Raw genomic sequence first — 18,152 nt, forward strand, 5'->3', positions numbered from 1 at the left:
TATTTGAAATTACAAACAAATATAAATTGAATGGTTGCAAATACATATGAGAAAAATACAAAATACTGGGAAAAATAAATTTCATTGGCTGAAATGATGAATGGTAATGAACCATAGAAACAGGCTACATTTCATACTAATTTCAACACGTGATTTTTGGATGTCATTTCAACAGATGGTCATGCCTCCTCTTTCAGTCTTGTACTTCTTGACTTTTTTATTGCTATGTTTAAGTGTGCACATCAAGAATAAAAAAACTGTCCTGGTGGTGTTTGTTGCTCCTTTTAATTTCTAACAGTATGGATCTATGAGCACATCCTCTCTGTGGAGTTGTTGCTCTTTTTGTAACAGCTAGGGGAAGAAGAAGGCCTTTCTGTACTTTCAAGGGGTCAGGTGAGGAGGAAGAAGCGTCCACTCCCTTTCTCTTTTTAGGTTGTATCTTAGCCTAGTCCCTGTCTCCATACTGTGTTGTGTACTACAGTGCGTTCTCTGTATATATGCTACCTAGATGGCAAATGGTAATTTTTCCAAATTTAGTCGTAATATGATTAAAACAGTTGTTAGAATCACAAAATTATATTAAAATCTTAGCTTTTATTAGAAAAAAAAAGTGCAGTACAAGAACCAGATATTGCTTAATAGTATTAAACTTCACAAATGTATAAAAGAGCCTGAAAATATTTAGGGCGTGCAGGTACAGACAAAAGCTCAAAATACACTGTGAAAAGAGAGGTCAAAAAATCCTTTTGGGTCTCTTACAATGATCTGAATCATGAGGTGTAACATCCGAGGAGGGGAAGGCAGGCATTGCAACTGCTCCCCAAAGACAAATATCTGCTATCTGAACTAGATTTTGGTTTTGGCAGCTTGAACTGTATCTACACATAACGTACCATCAGTAAGTCTTTTGACAGGATACCAAGTTGACTGTACACTTGTATTTTCTCAACTTGATTTAACAGGGACCTTTACACTCTTTTTTTCACAAGATACCATTTAAAAAATGATGCTAGGAGGCTGCCGTGTGCTGAGTGCAGGGGTGCTGCTCCCAGCAGAATGGCAGATCATGGTGCTTGCTGGGGTTTGGCTGTGGCACATCAGAAGCCACTCAGCATTCACATCCCAGCCAAGTATCTGCACATTTCAAATCCTTTTTCTGAAATTACCATTTCAATTTCCTTCCCACACGAACAGGTCAGTTTTACTCCATGTTTTCTAACTGACGTGGCATCATGGCCTCACTATGGACAGCACCACCACCACCCCTGCTAATACATCAGTTTTTCTGAAAGATACTGTGATGCAGGCAATGGGTCTTTGTATCTCACTACTAAAGGTCAAAAATTTGAAAGGCAGGCATTAGAATTCGGTATAACCACAAAGATGTTCTTTAAAGTATTAAGTTTATAAAATCACAAGTATATTAGGCAGAAAGTCTATGATTACACTTATTTCATTCATCTGTCAGGGCAAGACTGTAGCATAACAGTGCTTTGAGATGTCAAAATCTAGACCACTAAGCAAAGAGTTATCAATTATCTATTTTTAAGAGTTTGAACTGTTTAATTTTTTGTGATTTCTAATGTTGTCTGGGTTTCATTTTTTTCTTCCCCTCCAGGCTATCTTAAAATATAATTTCAAATTTGGCCCTAGATTTGGTGAATCTTGCATTCCATATAAACCTCAAAAAGTCTCCCTCTGTTTTATTCAGGAGACTGGATTTGTCCTGGATTATCCTTTGATACATCAGAGGGTCATGCTGCCATCCAGAGGGACCTCCACAGGCTGAAGAAATGGGCTGACAGGGACCTCATGAAGTTCTACTAGGGGATGTGCAAAGTCCTTCTCTTGGGGAGGAAAAACTCCAGGCACCAGTACGCACTGGGAGCCAACTGGTTGGAAAGGAGCTTTACAGAAAAGTATCTGGGAATCCTGGTGGACACTAAATTGAACATGAGCCAGCAATGTTGCAAAGGAGGCTAGTGGTATCCTGGGCTGCATTAGACAATATATTGCCAGCAGGTCAAAGGTGGGTGATCCTTCCTATCTACTCAGCACTGGTGAGGATACACCTGGAGTGCTGGGTCCAGTGCTGGGCTACTCAATACAGATATGGACATACTGGAGACAGTCCAACAAAGGGCCACAAGGATGAGGAAGGGTCTGGAGCATCTCACCTATGTGGAATGGCTGAGACAGATGGGACTATTTAGCCTGGAGAAGAGAAGGCTCAAGAGGGGCATCTCGTGAATGAGTATAATGACCAGAAGGGAGATTGTAAAGAAGATGGAGCCGGGCTCTTTTCAGTGATGCCCAGTACAGGACCAAAGGCAATGGGCACAAACTGAAACACAGGATTCCATCTGAACATCAGGAAACACTTTTTCTACTGTGAGGGTGACCAAGCACTAGCACAGGTTGCCCACTGAAGTTGTGGAGTCTCCATCCTCGGTTCAGAATGTTCAGATTCAGATGTTCAGAATCCAGCTGGGCATGGTACAGGACAACTGGGTCTAGGTGGCCCTGCTTGAGCAGGGATGTTGGATTAGATGACCTCCAAAGATGACTTCCAACCTCAATTATTCTGTGATTCTTTGATATTCTGTTGTAAATCATCTACAGATCTAGACCTTAGCATAACCTGAGTAGGATGCAGGATGAGGAAGGCTTCTTCATCACAACGATCAAAGACTAGATTCCTAGTTTTCAAAAGACACAGAAGCCAACTCTTGTTAGGATGTGTTTTCCTGCCTACTAAGTGAACTACACATATTTTACCTACTACTTTTTCCAAGCCCTATTGTTTTAATTAACTTATCAGTTAAAATGTGAACCATGAGATACTGTCTGTCCACCACCTAGAAAGATATGAAATTAGGTATAGCACAGAAAAAAAACACTGGTTGGGGGCAGCACAAAATTTCAAGTAAATTCAAATTCAAATGCAAGCTTTGATGCAGCAACTACAGTCCTTTGTGCACTGTTGCAAAGGATCTTACCTACCTGCAACTAATTTTGACTTTCATTCTTTAGAAATAAAACTGACAGAGACAAAATTTCTGCTCTGCTGCATCTGAACCCAAAGATGTTTAAACTGCATTTTTCACCAGGAAAGTTTGATGAGTGACCAAATTATACTCAGAATCTCCCAAACATTTCCAGTGGAGATGCTTAGCTTATCAGGAATTGGCAGAAGCTCATTTGAATACACCTTTCTTGCTCATTTACCTATCTCATTCAAGGTGGCAGGATAGCACAACTTCAAGATAGTTTTTCAAATTTTAAATTTATGTTCATATTAAATCACTTGAAATTTTTCAACTTGCATATAATACAGTGAAACTCACATATCTAAAGATTGCACAAATCCTAAGTAAATGCACTTGAAGGTGTTATCAGAACAAGAATTCAATTTCTGAAATTGTTCTTTCCTTCCATATTAATTCTCTTCAATGCAAACAGCATGAGGTAAAGCTACAGTACAGCTTTCAAGGGAAACAAGGCAAGTAAAAGTGTGCATTGAGTAGATTCAGGAAAATTTAGAAACCTCATGTAGGAAAATAAATGTTTATATGTAAGTATAAGCCGCAGTACGATTGTGAGAGCCAAGCCCTTAGATTTTTCACCCAGACATATTTACTGTCAACATTAATGAATCAATTTTAATGAATTAATGAAGCTTAAGTTTTTTATTAGAGAATAAATTTTCCAAGTAGGAACTTTAAACTGACAAGAACCACCAGTCTAAACAGAAAAAGCCAACGGGTATTTAATGTGCTTCTTGTCAGCTAAACACAAAATATAAAATCTGTTCTAAGTTACAAGCAAATAAAGAAACGTGTTTTAAAATAAAGACCATCTAATTCAAAATCCATGCATAAGTGAACTATGACAATACTTGGCATAAGTATGCACTTGGATACCCGTATTGCTCACATACATATGTGCATTCACACATATACATATACAGAAAGAATAGAGTGAAAATCTACTCAGAAGTGGAGAGTGTGTCAGAAATCTCATTCTTGTCCCTGCTGACTGCATGGATCTACAGGTAGATCCAGATGGAGAAAGCAGATCTGAGGGCATTTATAAGAGAGTCCAGAGAAGGACCTTAAAGTGATTGTACTTAAAAGCACACACGAAGAAAAATGTTTTCAAAGAAGGATTAAGTTTCCATTGCTGAAACTGGAATGGACTCCTCACAAAAAAAAGGAAAATAAACTTCCAGAAAATGACGTCCTTCTTAACAGTATACTTCCTCCTTCTCACTTCCACTTCAGCAGCTGGTAGGGAATCGTTAGGCCACTGCTTGCTATCACACTGAAGTCAATTCTATGCTATTATTTCGCATATAGTAAAGCAACTGTAAGCCTAACCAGGACATCAGAATAACTGTCAATAGCATGACATTTTGCCCAGAGGAAGCCTCCAGCTCTTTTCCCCTCCTTTATTAATATAAAGCAGGGGAAAAAGAATGCACAGAAATGAGGTACATTTATTAACAATTATTAATATTATTATAGTGTCCTGCAGGATATATGACCAAGCTTACTGGATCATATTACCATCTGATGGCTCCCCTGTCCAACCTTGCACACTTCTACCAGCAAGCCAAATGGCTCAGGTCTGTGACACTCAGTTCCTACCTGGTGTTCTGTATCTCCGAGGGTTTTTCCCAAAAGCGAGGCTGGGACATGAATGTTGAAGCCAAAATATATGTCTCACTGTAAGAGATAATAATCTCACTGTAAAAGTTAATATTCTCTTTCATAATTGATAGTACTGTTATGACTTGTGGAGAGTACCCAAGTCATGACCAAGCACTTTGAGATCTTCTGTTAGAAGGGACAATAAAAATGTAATATTTATTATACTGTTCAGTTCAGTGGCCTGTGTAATCACAATCTGCATTGTCAGCTCATATAGATTCGTAGAATCATTAGGTTGGAATAGACCTCTAAGATCATCAAGTCCAGCAGTTGATCTGATGTGTTTATGGCTAGATGTGTTTCTTCACAGGCCTGTCCTTTTGCAACACTGGGCTGTATGAGAGATCTCTTCACTGTCATTTACAGAAAATGTGACTATTTTGTGCAACTGAATACAGTGCAGAGATAAGTGCGTTAGCAGGGACCATGCAAGTGACAGAACCCAGAGCAGAGGAAGGTGCTGTGATGCAGCACTTGTGATAATCATTCTGCTTGAAAGACCTTGAAATGAGGCAAGGAATTTTTGCATGTATGGGACATATAACTACATCCATAAATGCCACAGTAGTCCCAATTTTCTGAAAAAAGTGGTATTTCCTGTTGTTCTCTCTCTCCAACTTTTAACAGATTTTTATACCAAACTTTTTCAGCTAACTTAAGGAAGAGTAGGATCTGGCCTATCAAAAGATCTTAATTTTAGGAAGTACAACAGAATATGTATAAGCTGGAGTAGCAGTGGAAGGAGCTGCTACACTTAATTTTCCACCTTAAATTTCACTTACGAGAAATAACCCAAACATAATTATTCCAACAAAAACAATGTCTTGGTCATCTACCAGAGTGTTAAACCTCATTTACATCCTTTTAGTTAATCAGATTTTTCAATCTAATATACAAAAGATTTTTTAAAAAACTGTACTAAGAGCTTGCATTTTAAAACAGAGTTAATACTGAAAGGACTCTACCAGATGTATCATTCAAGAGTATTTGCTGATGTCAACCTCCCCAGTTTTAACAGTATGTTTTGGGCCCTGTTTCAGGCAATTCTGCTATAAAGATAAAAGAAGCTACAGATTTTACACCATTTTTAGACTGCTGAGGGGAATAGCTTACACCAGCTTGTTGTTTTCCCCACTTTATAATGTCCATATGTGGAATCCAAGTTGCTATGGTGGATGTGGAAAAGGATGAGGAGCCTCTGCTGCAATAAGAGGAAACAGATATGTAGTGTGGTTTGGACTGAGCTTAGATAGGGGTCTGGTGGGTTACCTAATTGAAAAATGTAAACAGGGGCCAAGATGTGTTACAGTGCTGGGAAAGTTGCTGGCATCTGTTTGTCCCAGATGTAGGCTACTCACAGGGAAATATAAAACCTGAAGACCCATAAAAGTCTCCCTCCCTCCATTTAATGTTTTGATCCTGCAGCACTTTGGAGGACTAAACTGCAAAACTGGGGATCCTGTCTCATTTTTTTCCTAACTTGAAGAAAGTGGTGTGGACAGGACAACAGTATTACATGCTACACTTCAAATTTTTATTGATACTTCAAGGAAATTAATTTTTAACTTTAAAACATTATACATCATTCTGACAATTCCTCGAGTCTGTCTGTAATAAATTACAGTCTAAATACCAGTGTGTTTTTCAGATGGTCAGATTCTCCTTGTAAAAATACTGTGTTCAGTGTGACACCACCATTCTTTGCTTTCAGCATCTCCATCTGTGTGTGACAACTCTTTTGAAGAAAAGAGAGAAAGCCAGAACTTGCACTGGAGAAACTTGTGAGAGGAGCCTGGCTCTGTCTTCCTAGTTTTGCTGTATCAAAAGGCAAAGGCCAATAATTCTAGAAAACTGGATCTCTCTGACAGGGAATTTAAAATAAACTTTTTTTTTCCCCCAGAAAACCAATAAAAAGGTGCTTACCTTCTACTCTGCTTGCTTGCACTCAGTATCCACTTAATTTTTCTGACAGTAGCGTATGTAAGCTAGAAGGTATATATATATAAATGAAACCCACTTCAGAAAGTTTAGATAAAGCTAATCTTAGAAATAACATCCATGCCTTTTTGAAGGAGATTACCATGCCTTCTTTTCTCTAGATAAACACTTTCCTCTTCCAAGTTTGCTTCAAAATAGACATATTTCCACCAAAGCCTAGATAACCCTTCCTGTTAACACATCTCAGCCAATGTCATCAATCTCAATTTCATAATTTCCTTTATCTCCTACCAGCCTCTAGCCCATCAACTAAAACAAAATGAGACCAAAGCACACAAGCTTTGCCAGCAGCTAGGTGTAACTGCCACCTCTGTGGCTGGTAGTTACTGACCCTTGTCATGATGGTTTGATATTAAACTTTGGAAAACTGAACTTTATAAGGTGAGGTGTATTAGAAAATAAAGACCAACTTCCTTCCAGCACTCCTATGAGATTGTTTTAGCAGCTTGATGCCTGTTGCTGTTCCTACACCATAGCCAAGCTTCAATGCCAGGTAATGGCAAGCCTGGCTGGGGATTTGGTTCAACCACAGCCAGTTGCTCCTGCTGGTAGTTCAGATCCTGAGAAAAACTGTGGAGCTCTAGAAAAGAATATCATTAGGGTCATAAAGAAATCTTGTATTGGGGAGGAAGGAAGGAGTTTTCAACAGTGAGGAGGCAAAGTGAGATACAACAGTCACCTTGCAGTAGTTCTGCTCAATGTAAGGCAAGTTCTCTCCTTATTCTGTTCCAGGATTTTGCAAGTGATTTGGCTGAAAGCCCCAAAGGCAGAGACATCTAGCTGTTAGAATACTTGGGGTTTAACTTTCATACTGCAGTTCACTAAAATGTAGAATGATACTTTTTATGATTCATTAAATATCTATCTGTGAAGTCACTCAATCATTTGGGCTAGAACAGAAATCACATCACAGAAGAACAGCTGCAATGTTTCAATAAAATTGTAAACATCGAGGTTTTAGTGAGATGAAAAGGACAGAACAAGAACAACATATGCCATATAATGTCAAATTTGATGTCAGGAACCACTTTATGTATGGCTTTTACAGAAATGCTTCCATTAACAAATTAAATAAGAGGCCTGTGGCATTTTGGCAGGAAAAGAATGAGTTTCTTGCCTGCTTTTTGTCTGCCAGTGACACTAAAGACATATGTCATACAACAACCCAATAACAGAAATTCCCACGCGAGGTTGAGTGAGCTGGTAAGCCTATGTGTTTCTGTTCAGTGCTAAGATACCAGGTTGTATCCCAAAAGAAACAAATATTTGTCAGCCTCATGCTGGGCAAATTTGCTTTTTCTCTTACAGCATCCCCAGCTAACAATCCAGGGGTCCAGTGGCAAGTCCCAGAGCCCTCCCACCGCTGCCTCTGGGTGTGCTGTAGTTTGGCTGGTGGCCACACAGGTGACTGCACAGGGGCCTGACTGTACAGGGCTATTTCCTCAAAAGATACTAGCACTAGAAGTTTCTGTAATCAGTCAATTTTCTAATTAGACAAGTTTCAAAAAAGAAAGATACCATCTATTAAGTGACTGAAATCCAATCCAATTTAAAGTTGTCAGCTACATGGGACAGGGTAATACGGTCCTCAGAAAGAAATAAGATCTCTATTTCAATACACAAGCACTGCCATAACAGTTTGCAAACATTTTATTAATACCATGGCCTAGTTCTTAGCTTTGTCTGCTAAAGCTCTAATGTGCAAACTTTGTGAATAGAGGCTTGCATGAAATTCCAGGTTCACAGATTTTTATAGAAAAGCCTGTAGGATTTAATAAAAATAACTTTCAGAGAGAACATTTCAATAGAACTATCCACCACTAAAGCAAGGATATATTTCTCTGTTAAAGTCATAAACATGCTTGAAAATTACACCAAAAAAGTATCATCCTCTGTCCTAATTTTAGAGGCATGTATGCTGTACTTATGAGTTGAACAGCTGCACATGCACAATGGCTACATATGAATAATGATGGCCCCTCTTTTCTGTTTCAAATGGCAGAAAAACATTAGCTGATGGCTTTGCACGGTCTAATACTTCAGGGGATCTCAGGCAGGGTAAGAGTCAGAAAGCAGAGAAAAACACAACCACTACGTGCATGAATATATCAGATCTAGAACTGCGCAACAAAATGTCTACCTCTCACAAAACACTGAATTTCTAAATCGAAGCATTCTGTGGCCCTACATGAAGTGAATGAATTATTTTCTAAAGTGAAAAGAAAGATAGAATATGATATGCCAGTTGAAACTAAAATGAAGTAACACAGGTTTCTTCTAACTAGTCTTAACTCTATTACAGGTTGGATGCACTAAATCTTAGGGGTTTGTTATACTGCCATCAGTTTGCACACACTTCCCAGGATCAGGGTCTGCATTTTACCAGTTATTGGCAAATTTTTATGTCATGTGTTGGCAAAATGTGTCTTTGTTCCTCTGACGTCTATTCCTTTAGCACAGACAATGGTGGCTGGCATAGAAATCAAATGGTGCAGGATATAAATGCTTTTGCCAGTGCACGGGGCATCCCTATGGTTGCACCAGCTGTTCTTTTACCATCTTTATTCATATAATTTCCTGCATAGGGAAGGAAGACAAGAAGTACTGCAAGTATATGTTTAGGATGAGGCTGCTCAGATCGCAGGCAGGAGCTACCTAACTCACAGCATTGAGCTCCTGGTTCTTCAGCCCGAGGAACTGTGATCCTCTGGGCAGATGCGATCATTTTCCATTTCTAACACTTTGCTTCCCCAAAATGAAAGTGCATATTTACTTCTGAAAAAGATCATGCCTATGGGCTTTGGTGTCTAGAGAAGATGCTGAAGATGTGAGTCTTTGTGCTCAGCAGTAGCAATGCATGGGGAAAGGATTCAGAGTTTCCAGAGGCAGCTTGCAGATCCTTAATCACAAGGATCTTGAGAATCCAACCCATTTCACTGCGCCAGAAGTAGGGAAAACTGCACCAAATTTGGGGTGCTGCCTACCCGATTTCCAGCTGATGCGGTCACTTTTTTATGGACTTCCTGGTTGCCAGCAGAACAACCATTTATGTGCAGCAGTCATTTTTTTGATGTGGCAAATATTTTCATTTTTCAAAAGTGGCAATTTTACAACCGTCTGATAGGCAAGCATGAGGAGGAAAGTCCATGAGCTTCCTTTAGTGGAGTTATGTTTAGTCTGTTGGCTGCCTCTTCTGGCTCATGGCCTCTAGTTAAATGAGTTACATATTACCTTTCACATTCCTGTTCCAGAGAAATGCTATGTCAATATCCCAACCTTCCACTGCCAAGACACAAGACCAGCTAAACTGTGTGAGGCCAAAGGTCCACCTAGCTCACTGCCAGTGCTACAGATAGTAGGTTTTAGCTGCTACAGATAGTAGGTTTTAGCTGCTACTGGCAGCTAAAACCAAGAAAAGGGTGAATTCAAACAATATGTGTCCCAGGATACCCTCCTTGATTTCTGTAGTCTTTGAGTCAGAAACCTGCTGAGCCAAAGGTTGCACTCAAATAAACACGTGTAATAGGATCTATCTTGCATCCTTCCTTCCTTTCTTTCATCAGTTCACCAAATCACTGAAATCTATGTACTTTTATCATCTGAAAACCATTTATTTTGTTTCTTTAAAGGAATTTAGTGCTCCCGAGTTCCTGTGTGATGGTCTGTGAGTGGTGGTAATTGTGACTACTGTCCAGAAGACAGTGAATAATTATTTCCTGTTTAGCCTGTTCATGTTGTAAGTGCATTTATTTATTATTTCCCTCCTGAATGGCCAGCTTTCCTAGCTAAAATATTTTCATCTTGTAGTTCTACTGTATCCCTTCAGAGATGGTGTGGCCGGAAACACACACGCTGTTCCACTGGCTGACTTGCACTCACCAAGGACGTAGTGAACTAATTGACGCTTGCTGCTTTGCCCTCCTCTTTTCCAAACGATTTCTAACACTCTGCTTGCTATTCATCCCACTGCTGACTGCTGGGATGTTCCAAGCGATCTACCCACATTCACACTGTAATCTCTTTTCTGAGAAATAACAGCCACTCACCACAGTGCAATATACATATTTAAGGTTTTCTTTATGTGTGTTACTTTCCTTCACACTGGATTTCATCTGTCATTTTATCACCCAGGAACACAGTGCTGTGAGTGGTTTCTCCATCTTGTCAGTACATCAGCAAACTTCAGCACCTTCAGATTTCAGCCCCCTTTCCATACCAACAACAACTCTATTGAACAGCGCAAGTACCAACATCCATCCCCAGGGAACTCCACTGGTAGTTACTCTCCACTGTAAACACGGATCCTTCGATCTACCTTCTTTTTTTTTTTATGCCCCAAAATAATTTCACTTTTTTTACCTTTTTATTGTACAACAGGATCGCTTTTACTTATGCATTTTATGCCTCTCAAGGAACACTGAATCCATATTGTATTTTCTTCATATATCCACATATTTATTACTTTAGTTTCAATCAATTTTGTCAGTACAGAAGATATATTTCCTGGTTGTATTTGTTCAGAGATATGGAGCCTCTTTTCAAACTCCATGTCACATTTGCCACTTCCTGTTCCTCTAAGATTAAGGCCAAATTAATTTATAATTTTTATATATACATATATTATATAAATTATAAATTATAAGTTATACATTAGAAATCTTGACAGTTCATAGTCTTGTAGAGTCTTATTTTATTTAAAACTTAGGTGAAAATTATCTGACATTGGTGATATGATACTATTCATTTTATTGATTTATTCTGAAATCTGTTCCACTACCACCTCAGTAACAGCAAAAGTTTTCGAGTCTTGACGACTACTGAAGCAAGAACTTCTCTGTGTTCCACCACAGAGATTGTCAACACATAGGCTCATTTGGCTTTGTGTTGTCACTCATTTTTCCTGAGATCCTCTTTGTCTTTCAAAAATGTTTTTTTGACATGTAGTTGGGGATTTTAATATGTTTGTGTTTAAACAGTTTGCATTCTATCTACAAACAGAGTCAGTCAACACAATTAGTGCAGCTTACCAGGCAATCCACCAAATCATAGAATAATGGATCATTTCAGGTTTAGGATTCAATCCTTAGGTTAAAGTCATAACACCTAGGTGCTGTTTGGCCTCAGTCTTTAAAAACTGTATTCCTAGAATAGGACTCTACAGTTCCTAGAATATAACATGCCTACCAACATGCCATATCAATATGCTTGTTTACAGTTACACATTTTGTTTATTCCACCCTATTTTAGCCTTATACTTTAAATTTGATCTGAATTATCATGTTTATGAACTCTGCCTATATATTTTTAAAAATATTCTTTGCAATTTTTATACCTCCATTTTACCAATTTCCGTTTTTTCCCTAAGACATATTCACCCTCACCTGTATCCTTCTTCACCATCCCACCCCCCACCTCAATTTCCCTGGTCCATAGTTTTAAATGCCCTTACAACTTTCTGATTGGTGTATAAATAGCACCTGTGTAGGTTTCATCTGTGCCTTAAAAAGTTAGTTAGCAACTGAAAATGAAAAAATTTGTTCTGATCCCATAAGAATGACAGTTTAGTTCCATGTTGCCCTTCATTTCCCAGTGAAGTCAGTAAGCATATCTATATAAAAACATAAAGCATATACATAAAAACATAAATTTAAAATTAAAGATAAAATTACAAAAATGTTTAAAGTAAGTGAATCTTAATGCCCTAGTGCAAAGTCTAGGGTTAAAGGTAAAGCACTATTTTTCAGTTATTTTCCTGAATTCCCCACTAACACATGGAATGAATTGTACAGAATTACTAGCAAGCATTTCTTATATTCTTAGCAGTCAATTTCCAAGCTAATTTGGCTAAATGTTTGTTAGTTTTTTTTCCTCTAGAGTGACACCTAACTGGCTTCAACCAGCCTTAAGCAGTTCTTTTGTAACTATTTAAAAAGACTCTACCTCTATTAAGTGGGGGACAAAAAAAAAAAAAAAAAAAGGCAAAAACTGAGTTAGCTAGGAAATAATTAAGTGCATATTCTTCATCTACAAGTTAAAGTTTATTTTTTATTATAATGGAATTTTTTAAGTGGAGAGAGGAGAGGACTAAAGGATGAGGAATCCCTGTGGTTTGTTCTTTTAGGTTGGAAACACTGTTCCTTTATTATACTATGTCAAGCTATAATTGCACCTTCAAATGTAAAAAATACAAGAGTAAATGAATAAGGCAAAACCGGTATTCAAGGCTGCATGAAGACATCCACCCTGCATCCCCAGGTTTAGCAAATGGCCTTATAAGCATTTTTCTAACATTTGGTTCGTGGGAAAGCTCCTGTTATATAATGTTTCAGTATATTAAATGGTTAAAAGCATTTAATTAATCAGAAGCTGTGAAGTCAGTGGGGCGGCTGTCACAGAGTTTAGTTTCCTCAGAGCGATGAATTGAATAGTCAACAAAAAAGAGAGGAGCTGGATATAAGTGGAAGATGCAACACTGCAAAATGTAAAGCATTTTTAAAAATGCATTAGGTATAAGGCAGAAACAAAGAAAATGCAACCACAAGCACTTGTCAAAGAAAATAAAACCTTGTCATACTCTTTTCGGCTCGGGTAGACGCCAATGGTACCTGAGGATGCTTTCAAGATATGCTTTTCAAGAGTCAAATGCAATCACTTGTGCTGCAGTTGCCCACGTTACTTACGGATCAATAAAGTTCCTATAACTCATATTGCTTGACTCTGAGTGGGACCAAAGACTCAACACACTTAAATGCCAACTAAAGCAGACAGCTTGTAAAATGAAGAAGTCAAAAGCCCACAGTAGCTGAAACTCTCTGAAAATGCAGAGGCAATAGAGAAGTTTTAAACAGCACTTCAAAATGCACCTGTAAATAGTGGGGTCAGCAAAATGAGTATCGGCTGGGAAGTAGCCATAAATCTCCTTTTGGCAATATGTGGTTCCTCAGCATTCAATTGAACCAGGAAGATAGAACTATAAAACTGTCTTGCAGAAGTTTCAGAAGGAAACTTTCAAAAATGTGACATGGACACCATGACGATCTGAAGGACGGGAAACATGATGAAATTTATGATTTGAAGCATATCTATCTTTCAGACACTGCAGCCTTTTTAACCTCTCCAGTTACAACAGCATAGGCAAAATCATGCATCACAACCACAAGCCAAAAAAACTAAGCACAAGCAGAGGGGTCACTTTGATCATCGTCCCCAAGAACACAAAAATTCATATATTCATGAGAATTCCTGATGCAAGAGTGGAATAAGGACTGCAGAGGGGTTTGATTCTCCTGAAGAAAAATAAGGTATCAAATCAGTTTCAAAGGGAAGAAAGGTCTTGGCAGGAGACTCTTCGATTCTTGGTATAAGTTTCTCATTTTTAATGGAAAAAGAAAATGAGCAATGTTGAGTGAGAGTTGTTTGATTGACACATAAATGTGTATGTTGAGATCTGACCTAAGCATGAGGACTGCCTTTATAGTTGTAAGACAAACGAGATTTTGAAGTGTGAGTTTCATCTCATCCTGCAGCAGTCCCCTACAAAATAGGTTGGAAGGATCATATCCTAAAAAGCCTCTGATTATAAAGAGAACCCTGGTTGATGACTTCAGATGTAGACATTTACACTTCACTTGCCCAGAATTAGGTGGTACAAATCATTCAATGTCAGCTCAACTCAGACAGACTTCTAAGGCAAAGCATTTTAGAATAAGAGCCACAGAACATGGCAGTTGCCTTGTTGGAGGAAGGCAGCTCCTTTATGACATGATGGGATATCCAAAGGAATCATCAACTGGTTAGTGAAACCATTTCATGTAGGTCACGAAAAAGTCTCTGTGTCAGGGTCTTAATTCTGTCTTTCAGCTTCAAATGCTGAAACTGGAACAGAACAAGAACCAGCCTGAATAAATCTCCATCATGCATTGGGGTAATTAACTGATAACTATGATAGTCCGAAGGGATCTGTGGCTGCACTGACTAAACTAAACAGCTCTTTCTCATCAAATTAGAAAAGAGACTCAGTCATAAGGGATTTTCTTCCTGTCTCATTAATTTACTTTCTGTGAAGCCAATGCCAGTCTGGAATCTTTTCCAATATATGCATTTCTCACATTTATTTTTCTCTGCTTGAGGCCATGGAAGAATGAGCAAATGTAACAAGATGATACTAGGAAGCCATTAACTGCCCAACAGCAAGGAGGTAGAGCTATCAGGAGAAAAGTATCTCATAGCCCCAGGTTTTGGGAGCTTCACTGCATAAAATTAATTTCCCTGATTAGAAGGAGCTGTTTTGTTTGGGGTTTTGTTTTCTGGTTTTTGGTTTTTTGTTTTTTTTTTTTTTAAGTGTCATGCTTAAAGCTCATTTCCTTCATCAATGAGAAAAAGACAACTTAGTAAATGCAAATCTTTCATACTGAATGATTGCTATTGATTTTCAAATGTACTAAGTAATGTAAACTCTTGTCCTGTATGATCAAAGCCTTTTACTTCTCATATCTTGGTTATCACTGGGGAGTGACCTGTAACTTCTAGATCATGGAATGCAGTCTTTATAGCTTAAGCAAAGGGAGTTTGTCCTTTAGCTTAATGTTATGAAACAGTTCACATCTTCCATAGTTCAGGCACAAAGATAAGCAATACAAACTACGAAGTTACATGCAAATGAGCAGACCCATGAGCCCTCAAAGGTACTTTCCATTTTGCCTTTTCTACCTCTCTACAGAAGCTGATAACCTTGAATGCACTGAAATAACTTGAAGTTATTGTGGGGGAAAAATACGCTTCAAACAGTTTTATATGGCATTGAATTTACAGAATTAAGAAAAGTTTAAATTGCTTATTTTAAAAAAATGCAGAACATCTTAAAATACATTGCTTTAATTATTTAAAGTGTTCCAGTTGCTCAAACTAAGTAACTTTAATTTAGAAAGCCTATTGAAATATGCATAGATTTAAAATTCAAGAAACTTAAAATTCCTCAAAAAGTTCCTTCTCTTGGCACCAATTCTGTCATTACTTAAAAATATTTTTTATTGCAATTGTCTAAATGCAATTTTCAGCTAAGAATTCCTATGTCCCTTTGATTTCAAACAGTAAAAACCCAAAATAACTAAATAATTTTTATTTTTATTTTGGGTCTCTGTTTAAAAAAAACTCATGAAAAAGGCAGATCAAATGTCCTTGACTCATGTCCTCTTCTTTACTACAAAAACATAAAGCACAGAGAATATCATTGTGAACTCGCTTCCTCACGCAGCTCTGTCTTTGTATTCTAAGTCTGGTCTTCAAAACCTAGTGTCTGGAAATGAATTTCACAGGGTGGGTTATTGAAGAAAGTTCTTGTTTTTCTTAAGTAGAACTAGCCTTTTTCCTGAAGTCTGAACAGACTCTTCTGATCATCTTGTTGGATAGCCAGATGTTCAAGATCCTACCTCCCTGCAAAAACCCAGATTATTTCTGATCAATCACAGAACACCTTTGGGGGCCTCATCCACTTCTGGTTTAAACATTTGTGAAGTGCAGTCAATTTGCTTCTCACTCTTTTTTTGGATAAACTAAAGGGATTCCACTCCATGCACATTTAAAACAGATGTGCTAGGTTTCGTTCTTGTGTAAGAACTGTTGTTAATTTTTCAGTGTTCCCTCTTGGGCTCTAGCTGCACTGTCCAAGTTGCAGAAGCTGAAGACAGGGACTGGGAGAAGGAAGATCCACCCACTGTAAGTGACGAGCAGGTTCGTGACTATCTAAAGAACCTGAAGGTGCACAAGTCCATGGGATGTGGATGAGGTCCACCACGGCTCCTGAGAGAACTTGCATACCAAGCTGCTAGGCCACTTTCCATCATATTTGAGAAGTCATGGCAGCCTAGTGAAGTGGCCACTGACTGGAAAAGGGGACACATCACCCCTACTTTCAAAAAAAGAAAAAAGGAAGACACAGGCAACTACAGGCCAGTCAGTCTCACCTCTGTGCCTGGAAAGATCATGGAGCAGATCCTCCTGAAGACTCTGCTATGGCACATGGAAAATATGGAGGTGATTGGTGGCAACCAACATGGCTTCACCAAGGGAAAATCCTGCCTGATGTATCCGGTGGCCTTTTATGATGGAGCAACAGCATCAACTGACAACGGAAGAACAACTGATGTCATCTACCTGGACTTGTGCAAAGGCTTCAACACTGTCCTGCACAACATCCTGGTCTCCAAATTGGAAAGACATGGATTTGACGGATGGACCACTTGGCGGATAAGAAATTAGCTGGATGGTCGAACCCAAAGTGTTGCGATCAACAGCTCGATGTCTGAGTGGAGACCAGTGACAAGTGGACTTCAGGGATCAGTACTGGGACTGGTGCTATTTAACATCTTTGTCAGCAACATGGACAGTGGCATCAAGTGCACCCTCAGCAAGTTTGCTGACGACACCAAGTTGTGTGGTGAGGTTGACATGCTGGAGGGAAGGGATGCCATCCAGAGGGACCTGGGCCCAGGCCAACCTCATGAAGTTTAACAAGGCCAAGTGTAAGGTCCTGCACTTGGGTCGAGGCAATCCCAAGCACAGAAACAGGCTGGGCAATGAGTGGATTGAGATCAGCCCTGGGGAGAAGGACTTGGGCATGCTGGGGGATGATAGGATGAACATGAGCCAACAGTGTGCGCTTGCAGCCCAGAAAGCCATCCGTATCCTGGGCTGCATCAAAAGATGTGTGGCCAGCAGGTCAAGGGAGGTGATTGTAACCCTCTACTCTGCTCTGGTGAGACCCCACCTGGAATACTGTGTCCAGCTCTGAAGTCCTGAAAACAAGAAAAACATGGAGCTGCTGGAGCGAGTCCAGAGGAGGGCTACCAAGATGGTCAGAGGGTTGGAATACATTTCCTAGGAGGATAGGCTGAGAGAGTTGGGCTTGTTCAGTCTGGAAAAGAGAAGGCTCTGGGGAGACCTTCTAGCGGCCTTCCAGTACCTGAAGGGGGCCTACAAGAAGGCTGGGGAGGGACTTTTCACAAGGGCCTGCAGTGATAGAACAAGGGGTAATGACCGGAAGCCAGGAGAGGACAGGTTTAGACTAGATACAAGGAAGAAGTTCTTCACCCTGAGGGTGGTGAGACACTGGAACAGGTTGCCTAAGGAAGTTGTGGATGCTCCATCCCTGGAAGTGTTCAAGATCAGGTTGGATGGAGCCTTGAGCAACCTGGTCTAGTGGGAGGTGTCCCTGCCATGGCAGTGGGGTTGCAACCAGATGATATTTGAGGTCCTTTCCAACCCAAACCATTCTATGATTCTATGATTCTATGATTCTACGATTCTATATTAAACCCCTCTAGCTTCTCAAAATCCTGTCTGCAGTGCTCACACTAGATCTAGATAATCCCACTACTGGCTTTCCTGTTGTCTAAACCAAGGAAATTAGATCTTCTGTATTCTCAAATGATGTTTTCTTTGAAT

The 18,152-nt window shown here is 39.2% G+C and overlaps 1 protein-coding gene across 2 annotated transcripts in view; it reads right to left on the bottom strand.

The window, feature by feature from the left end:
- Nucleotides 1-18,152, bottom strand: part of LOC104347414 (V-type proton ATPase subunit S1-like) — a 55,447-nt gene that overhangs the window by 16,649 nt on the left and 20,646 nt on the right. The gene's annotated exons all lie outside the window — the stretch shown is intronic.

This window comes from Leptosomus discolor, chromosome 1, assembly GCF_034619465.1.
Source record: "Leptosomus discolor isolate bLepDis1 chromosome 1, bLepDis1.hap2, whole genome shotgun sequence".
Classification (NCBI taxonomy): Eukaryota; Metazoa; Chordata; class Aves; order Leptosomiformes; family Leptosomidae; genus Leptosomus; species Leptosomus discolor.